The 6853-nt window shown below is 38.0% G+C and overlaps 2 pseudogenes across 1 annotated transcript; both read right to left on the minus strand.

Annotated features, from left to right (window-relative positions):
- Positions 1 to 643: 643 nt before the first annotated feature.
- LOC149006524 (mediator of RNA polymerase II transcription subunit 28 pseudogene) lies at positions 644 to 1070 on the minus strand (annotated as a pseudogene).
- Positions 1071 to 1184: 114 nt separating this feature from the next.
- Positions 1185 to 6106, minus strand: LOC149006525 (U3 small nucleolar RNA-associated protein 18 homolog pseudogene; annotated as a pseudogene). Its single transcript, XR_016175308.1, has 2 exons — positions 5728 to 6106; positions 1185 to 4599 (listed from the first exon to the last, which is right to left on the minus strand). The product of XR_016175308.1 is annotated as a U3 small nucleolar RNA-associated protein 18 homolog pseudogene (transcript).
- Between the last annotated feature and the right edge of the window lie 747 nt (positions 6107 to 6853).

A 6853-nucleotide genomic window follows, 5' to 3' on the forward strand; every position in this document is an offset into this window, starting at 1 on the left:
TTTGCAAGAACCTCCCATCATCTTTCAGTCAGAGATGTAAGGATGTGTCGGCATGATCATCAGGGTTCAATATAAAATTTTCCATACCTTTGGTATTATCTTGATATTCACTGCTTTGGAAATGAATCATGTTTTCACAAGCTATAACCGATCCAATAATCTTAAATCAGTCCTCTTAAGAATTTGAGACCATACGTTTACTGTTATTCCATGAATGTCATTTTATGCTCTTGATAATTGTTGGATCTCATCTGTTCTTCAATGCCTTTGTGACAAATCCAAGATCAATAAGCAGTACCTGAGATAGAAAAGACAATGGATCTCTATAATTATATAATAACAACTGTTAAGTCAAATAATCATCAGGTGAAGGGAAAAAAAATAAAAAACCCACCATTCACAGACTCAAAAAGATGGAAAAACTGAGTGCATTTTTGAAGTTTGAAGAGCACAAAAGAAGCTATGGCTACATTAGTGAATTTAAATCAGAAGCCCCTGCATCCCTTCTGTAGCTCAACCTGTCTTTCACTTACAACAACTATAAATAAAACGCAAAGAAGGCATTATATGAAACAAGAAAGGAAAACACAGAAGAATTCAAGAAGGGAAATTCCAACACAATAAACTCAACATGAAGGAAGAAACAGAGGAGATGAGAGCAGAGGAGAATGATGAACGGAGAGGTTCCATTTATTCATAAGCTTAGTCTTGCTCATTTTTGGTCTTCAATTCTTCTTCCATCCGTCCGATATCCTTGTGGAGCATTTCTTCCTTGCTTGGTTGGTTGATCCTCATGATGTAAACTGATATATAAAATACAACTGAAGCTTTTTGGCAGCTTCCATAAAATCTCTAGCATGCCTTTCTACATCGATCTGATGAGAAGGGTGGGGAGAACGGTCTATTGCTTGCACTTCTCTTGCAGGCAAGCATGGAAGGAGTGCAGCTTCCAATGCTGTTACACAGGCCATAATGTACTGTCCTTCCTTCGCTGTCTGTGACTGTATCTGCTGCTGCTGCTGCTGCTGCTCCAGTTGATGCTGTTGATCAAGTGACTGTCTCTCTGCCATCTTCTTGTTTACTGCCCAGTCAATTGTATCCAAACAATAATTATTACTCTGTAGATGTCCGAAACGTAGTAGACCCTAAAATTAATATAGCTGCTTGAGTTCACTTCTTGTAGTCTTCCATTATACAGAAAGTATCCAAATCAATCAATAGAGAACTGTACTTGAATCCTACTTGATTAGTTGAGTTTAAACTCCTGGATTTCTTCAGTTTATGAATCAGAAAAATACGAAAGCAAGCACCAACAAAACGATCGAAATGCTGAAAATCAAATAGCAAAAATGCAAACTTAGTCCTCCTCCTCGATTTCCAGTAATTTTTTGTTTTTTCCAAATCACCAAACATGATGCAATACCCATCACATTTCGGAACTATAGAAACCTAAAATTCAAATTCACTACCCCAAGGTCGACAAGCCCGGTAAAAACCCTCTTCTTATAAATCCATCAAAGCATCATAAAGACAAATGAGGATGTCAGGGTTAATTGGTCTCAAATTTACTGAAACAGATTCATTTTTCGGTTGAAGAAAGAACCACGGAGGAAAAGAAGACAAAATAACTTGGTCAAACCTCAGGTCCAATCCTTTATTTACCCTCTTTTTTCATAATTTTTTACACCCAAAAAGTGTGGAAAGTTACTGGATCTTTTCCTAATTAACTGTTTTTATTTTATTTTATTTATTGGAGGTGAACTAATCTTCATTCAGTAGTGTAGGAAAAGCGCATGGGGTTAGACAAACAAAGAGCCAACAACCACAGCACAGAGGATGGCCAAGTCATTCTTCCTGAAGATGAGATGGCTTTCTGAGCCAGAGAGTGAGCTACATGGTTGCACTCTCTGGGAATGAAAGAGAAGTTAACAGGATTCAAATAAAGAAGAAAGATTGCAAATATCTTCCAAGTAAATTCTAACAGCAAGAGTAATCCATGTCTGGCCTGTAACCATCCGAATTTAAACTTGACAATCATTTTCCACATGAAACTGACTAATGCCCTTTGAAATGGCTGGAAGAAGATCCTCTCTAACTGCTAAGGCTTCCCCTTTAGCGAAAAGTGGAGAACGAAATAGGTAGAGAAACTGCTATGACACTGCTCTACACACTAGTAGTTCTGATGATGAAATCAATCCCTCCTATAGATTCTTTAAGAGCAGCATGTGTATTTAATTTGAAGAGCAAATTGCACTGGCACCCCCAAAATGGAGGCCATAAAGCACTGATATCTCACTTATTGTTTAAAAAGTACAGAGACCCCAAAATTGGATTTTCATTGGATATATTTGTCAAATTTATCACTTAAAACAGTTAAATCACTGTTTATTTTCAAAATATCCTTATAATAAATAGTGAAAATAAACTTAAACAAAACAACTTTAGGACAAAAATATACCAGACACACTGCGTCTGGAAAAACTCATAAAACAAAACATAAATAAAGATCAAGACAATATACAGAAGAACCACTTATTGAAGTCATCATCTATGGGTGCCTGATGAGCAAAACCTGTTAAAGGCAGTTAATTTAAATTGACTACTTATCCCTTTTGAAGCTTACAGAGACTTACAGACCTCATATACTCAACAGATAACATGAATGTCAAAAATAATTAAAAGACATTTTGATAACACAATACTTGTGACTCTCAATGCTGTCCTAATCATAACAGTGCCACCTCATACAATGTTATACCTCTGCTGCCCTGCCTTGCCTCTCACAAGGCTGCCAAGTAACTTTTCAAAATTTGCATCTGGAATACCTGACTATAAAAAACAGGAGACATTTAGTTAGATTGCCATCACTTTATGCATGTTGGTAGTGATGCAACTTGTACAAGAACACTTTCCCTGCAGCGTTTCCCATGGCCATGTAGCCACCACCAGGACTAAAATCTATGCATCTAGGATGGTGAAGAGTCCTGTTTTGCGGGGGCCAATTAGAGAATACAGTATAGGATGGGATGTGAACTAGCTTTAGGCTATTCTTTTGCATCGTCGAGCAAATAGCCATTATCTGAGCATCTGTATTGAATTTTAAGCAATCCACCCGAGTAGTTAAATTCTCAATGGTCTTTATAGGTTTTCTCTTGTTCCCTAAGAACTCTTCTCTGTTGTAAAGATTGACAATCCCACTTTCTGAACCTGCTGCAAAAAGACTTCCGTTTGGAGATGTGCCGAGAGCTGAACCATAGACACAGCCTTCGTCAACACCTTTATGAAGGCATGTCCTCTTTCGCAAGTCCCAGTGGTAGACATGCCCATCCCCACCAAAACTTAACAGTTGCCTTCCGTCATCAGCGAAAGCCAAAGCTCGAACAGTTCCATTCATCTTCAGTGTGCCACACAGCTCTTTTGTTTTTGCTGAAACCAAGAGAATATGACCTTCATTACCCGTAAAAGTGATAGTACTAGAATCAGGAGATATCTCAAAAACTTCCAAGCTCTTTTCCTCTCTGCCAATTAAGGGTCCTATCCTATCAATACTTGCCTTCACTAGATCAACAGAGTAAAAAAACTTGCGCTGTCCTGCAACAATAACCTGGGACCCATCTGGTAAGAAAGCAGCTCTGTGAATGGGACAATCCTCAAGGAAGATGCTTTGTATCTTAGTGTTTCGTTTTCCGTCAATCTGGAAAAATCTTAGCCTCCGATCTAACCCAGCAGCAAGAAACAACTCAGCATTCCTGTGGAATTGAACTGAGTTAATGGGGCCATTGGAGGGATCTGTGGCATTTGCATCTACCAATCTTGAGTACTCCAATAATCCAGGTAACAATCTTGAACCATTTTTCTGAACAAGGTCTTCATTTGACTGAAGGATATCATCGGTGTCTTCAATGTTCTTATGATCCCGCGCAATGACAACACCACTTTCTTCATCTGAGTCATCATCAGGAGAATAATAACTTGATCCTGCACGGCGTTGGGCCCACTCTGTCCCTGGATTCAGCTTGGCATGCATCACCCTCAACCTTGAAACATACTCTGAACCAGAAATAAAACGCTCATCATCTTTCTTCCTCAATTTCCCATTTACTTTCAAGAGATCTACAGTCATTTTTTCCTCCTCTTCATCAATCCATACAGGTTTCCTCCCCCTTTTTTCGGTCATTTCACCATTGTTCTCTTTCTGTAATTCCACCTCCTCATAAGCTGACACTACCTCATTCACAGATCTATCCGTGAAGAACAAAGTAGGCCCACCATCAAGACCCCCATCAGTCAAATCTCCAACTTCTTCCTCATCTTCCTTTCCAAAGACAACTGGAGAGTATAGGGACCCAAACAAGAAGTTCTCCAGCTTCTTCATTTCCTTTTCTTCCTCAATATCTAATTGCTTTGCATCATCACTTTTGTCTTTCTTTCTCTTTTTACTCTTCTTACCAGCCGAGTTGGGTTCTTCTATAACTTCAGTTTCTTCATTTCCTTCCACAAATACAGGCTCTTTGGTCTCTTTCTTTTTCACCTTAGCAACTCGGTTTTTTGGAAGCGCATTTTGAGAAATCAAACTCATTGTTTGATAAAAAACTGACTCTGCAAGACCAGCAGAAATCAAAATGCATTAGCACAAAAGACAACAACTGAAATTTGAGCAACCTGAGATCTCTAAAATTGAAGATCAAGTAGACTCTCAATTTTAGAGGTTACTACAGTAAAGAAGTCCTGTAACTGTCTTCAAAGTCCAAAACATAATGTGATATCAATGAATCAATACAACCATTGAATTGGATAACACATGGTCTGAGCCACTGATGTATCTAACCAAATCCCACCCCTCACTCCACACACATAATCTGTAAAACTCAGTTAGTAGCTGAAACTGACATATTAAGCTCCTGAAAAAGAAAAATCAGTTTTCAAAATTTTCTTCTCCTGTTTATCCATAACATCCACAAAGCGTACAGGCCCAGCATTACCATCATGGAAGGAAATGACCAAACTCCTATCTGCAGGAATTCATCCACACAACTCAAGAAAGCATGAAGAAGGATGAACGCCTAGTGGAAGACAACACCCACCACCACCACATAAAAAATAAAAGAAAAAGAACAGAAACCCTTCACAAACCAATTTGAAAGGACGAGGGACTTTAGAAGCATCAAAACAAATCCAGCACTATAGGGTGGGGGAAAGATATTCCTTAAGACAGCAAAGCATCAGAACAGAACAGATATAAATTGTTCCGGCTGGACTGATAAATGAGTTAACTCATTATTTCTCCGATTATCAGCTTTTTTTTACAGGAAAAAAGTATTTAATAATACTGATTGTGAATGAACCGATTCCAAATTTATCAATAATGCTGCCATTCCAGATCAGAGACTAACTATTTCGGGGGAGCCACGGGCAACAACCAAACGAAGAAAAGGGACACTCTTATGGCAATTGATTGATTCATGGTATAAGAAATAAATTCAATACTTGATTCATCCCAAAATGTATTTGAAAGGGCCGCTAGTTGAAAGGTAAAATAACATCGGACAACATTGAAGACACCGGATATGATTTGAACTATTGACAGACACATTATTATTATTATCATTAAAATGTAGAACATGGAGAGGAATCAATAATCAAAAGCAGAACTGGGTTTTGTACCAACCAAACGAAACAAGAACAGTGGCATCACAAGGAAATTAAGGAATCCAAACATCACAATACCTGCAATTTCGAAGCAATAGATCAGCACGGTTTTGTCCGAGAAAATAAGACCAGAATAGAGACGTCAACAATAGAAGAATAACGGGTCTGGAGGATTAAAGATCAGAGCAGCAGCTGTTAAGGGATTCAAAGCACAGTCTCGAATTGGAGTCTACCCAATCCTTTCGACCTCAAGTTCTTCCACTCCGCCTCAATCCCACAAGCGAATACAGAACGTTCGCTAAGAATAACCTAGAAAAAGCCGTAGAGATCTTTAGCCATGACTGTCAATGGGTTGAATACGAAGAAGAAAAAGCTGTTGAAGGGGCAGGGTAGCCAAGGGTTGGGTATCGGCCAAGCTTGAACAACGAGGTTTTGGTTTTTGTTGAGTAGGGTTTAGAGTGAGTTCAACAAAACAGGCTCTTTGGTTACATGAATATAGAGATTTCAAATTTCTCTATTCATGAATTTGAGATTTATGAGGGAGGGAAACCGGGGGATTACCACAACAAAAAAAAACCCAACCACCGGCGCCCCCAAAAAAAAACCCCCCCAAAAAATTTGTTGGGAGGAACCATTTTCCCTCCACCCCCACCAAATCAGTTAATTTGTTATGAATTGTGATTCCATAGATTTGAAATGTATAAATTTGAAATCTCTAGATATTTGAAATCTCCAGACTCATGGTCCTAATATGCATTTCATAACATTTGTATGCCAGAATCACTATATTCTACAAAAAGCATTTTTTAATCTATGCTTAATTTAATTTAATTTTTATTTTTTAACAATTTTGTGCCTTTCATAACATGTTCTAAAAATGTTTTTAAAGGTTTTCAAAAGATTTTTTTTTATTTTTTTTTTATTTTATGATAAAAGTGAAAGTTGGATTAAAGATTTAAGCAGAGGTTACATCTAGTGTGAGACATAGTGTCTTTATAATTAGATCCTATGTGTCCAATAGTCAAGCTGAAAAGCCAATCTCTTGTTGTGTCATGTCTTAGATTACAAACTTCTAGTTTGGATGTGATTGGTATCATCATCGCTAGCAAAGGAAAAATGGTAGGTGATACTTGTGATATCTTGAAATCTTCCCGCCTTTAGTTAGATGTTTGTTTAGAGTTATGACACACCAAAGCGAGGAGGT

The sequence above is a fragment of the Hakea prostrata genome, chromosome 8, assembly GCF_041222555.1.
Source record: "Hakea prostrata isolate BN-2017 chromosome 8, UWA_Hpros_2, whole genome shotgun sequence".
Taxonomy (NCBI): domain Eukaryota; kingdom Viridiplantae; phylum Streptophyta; class Magnoliopsida; order Proteales; family Proteaceae; genus Hakea; species Hakea prostrata.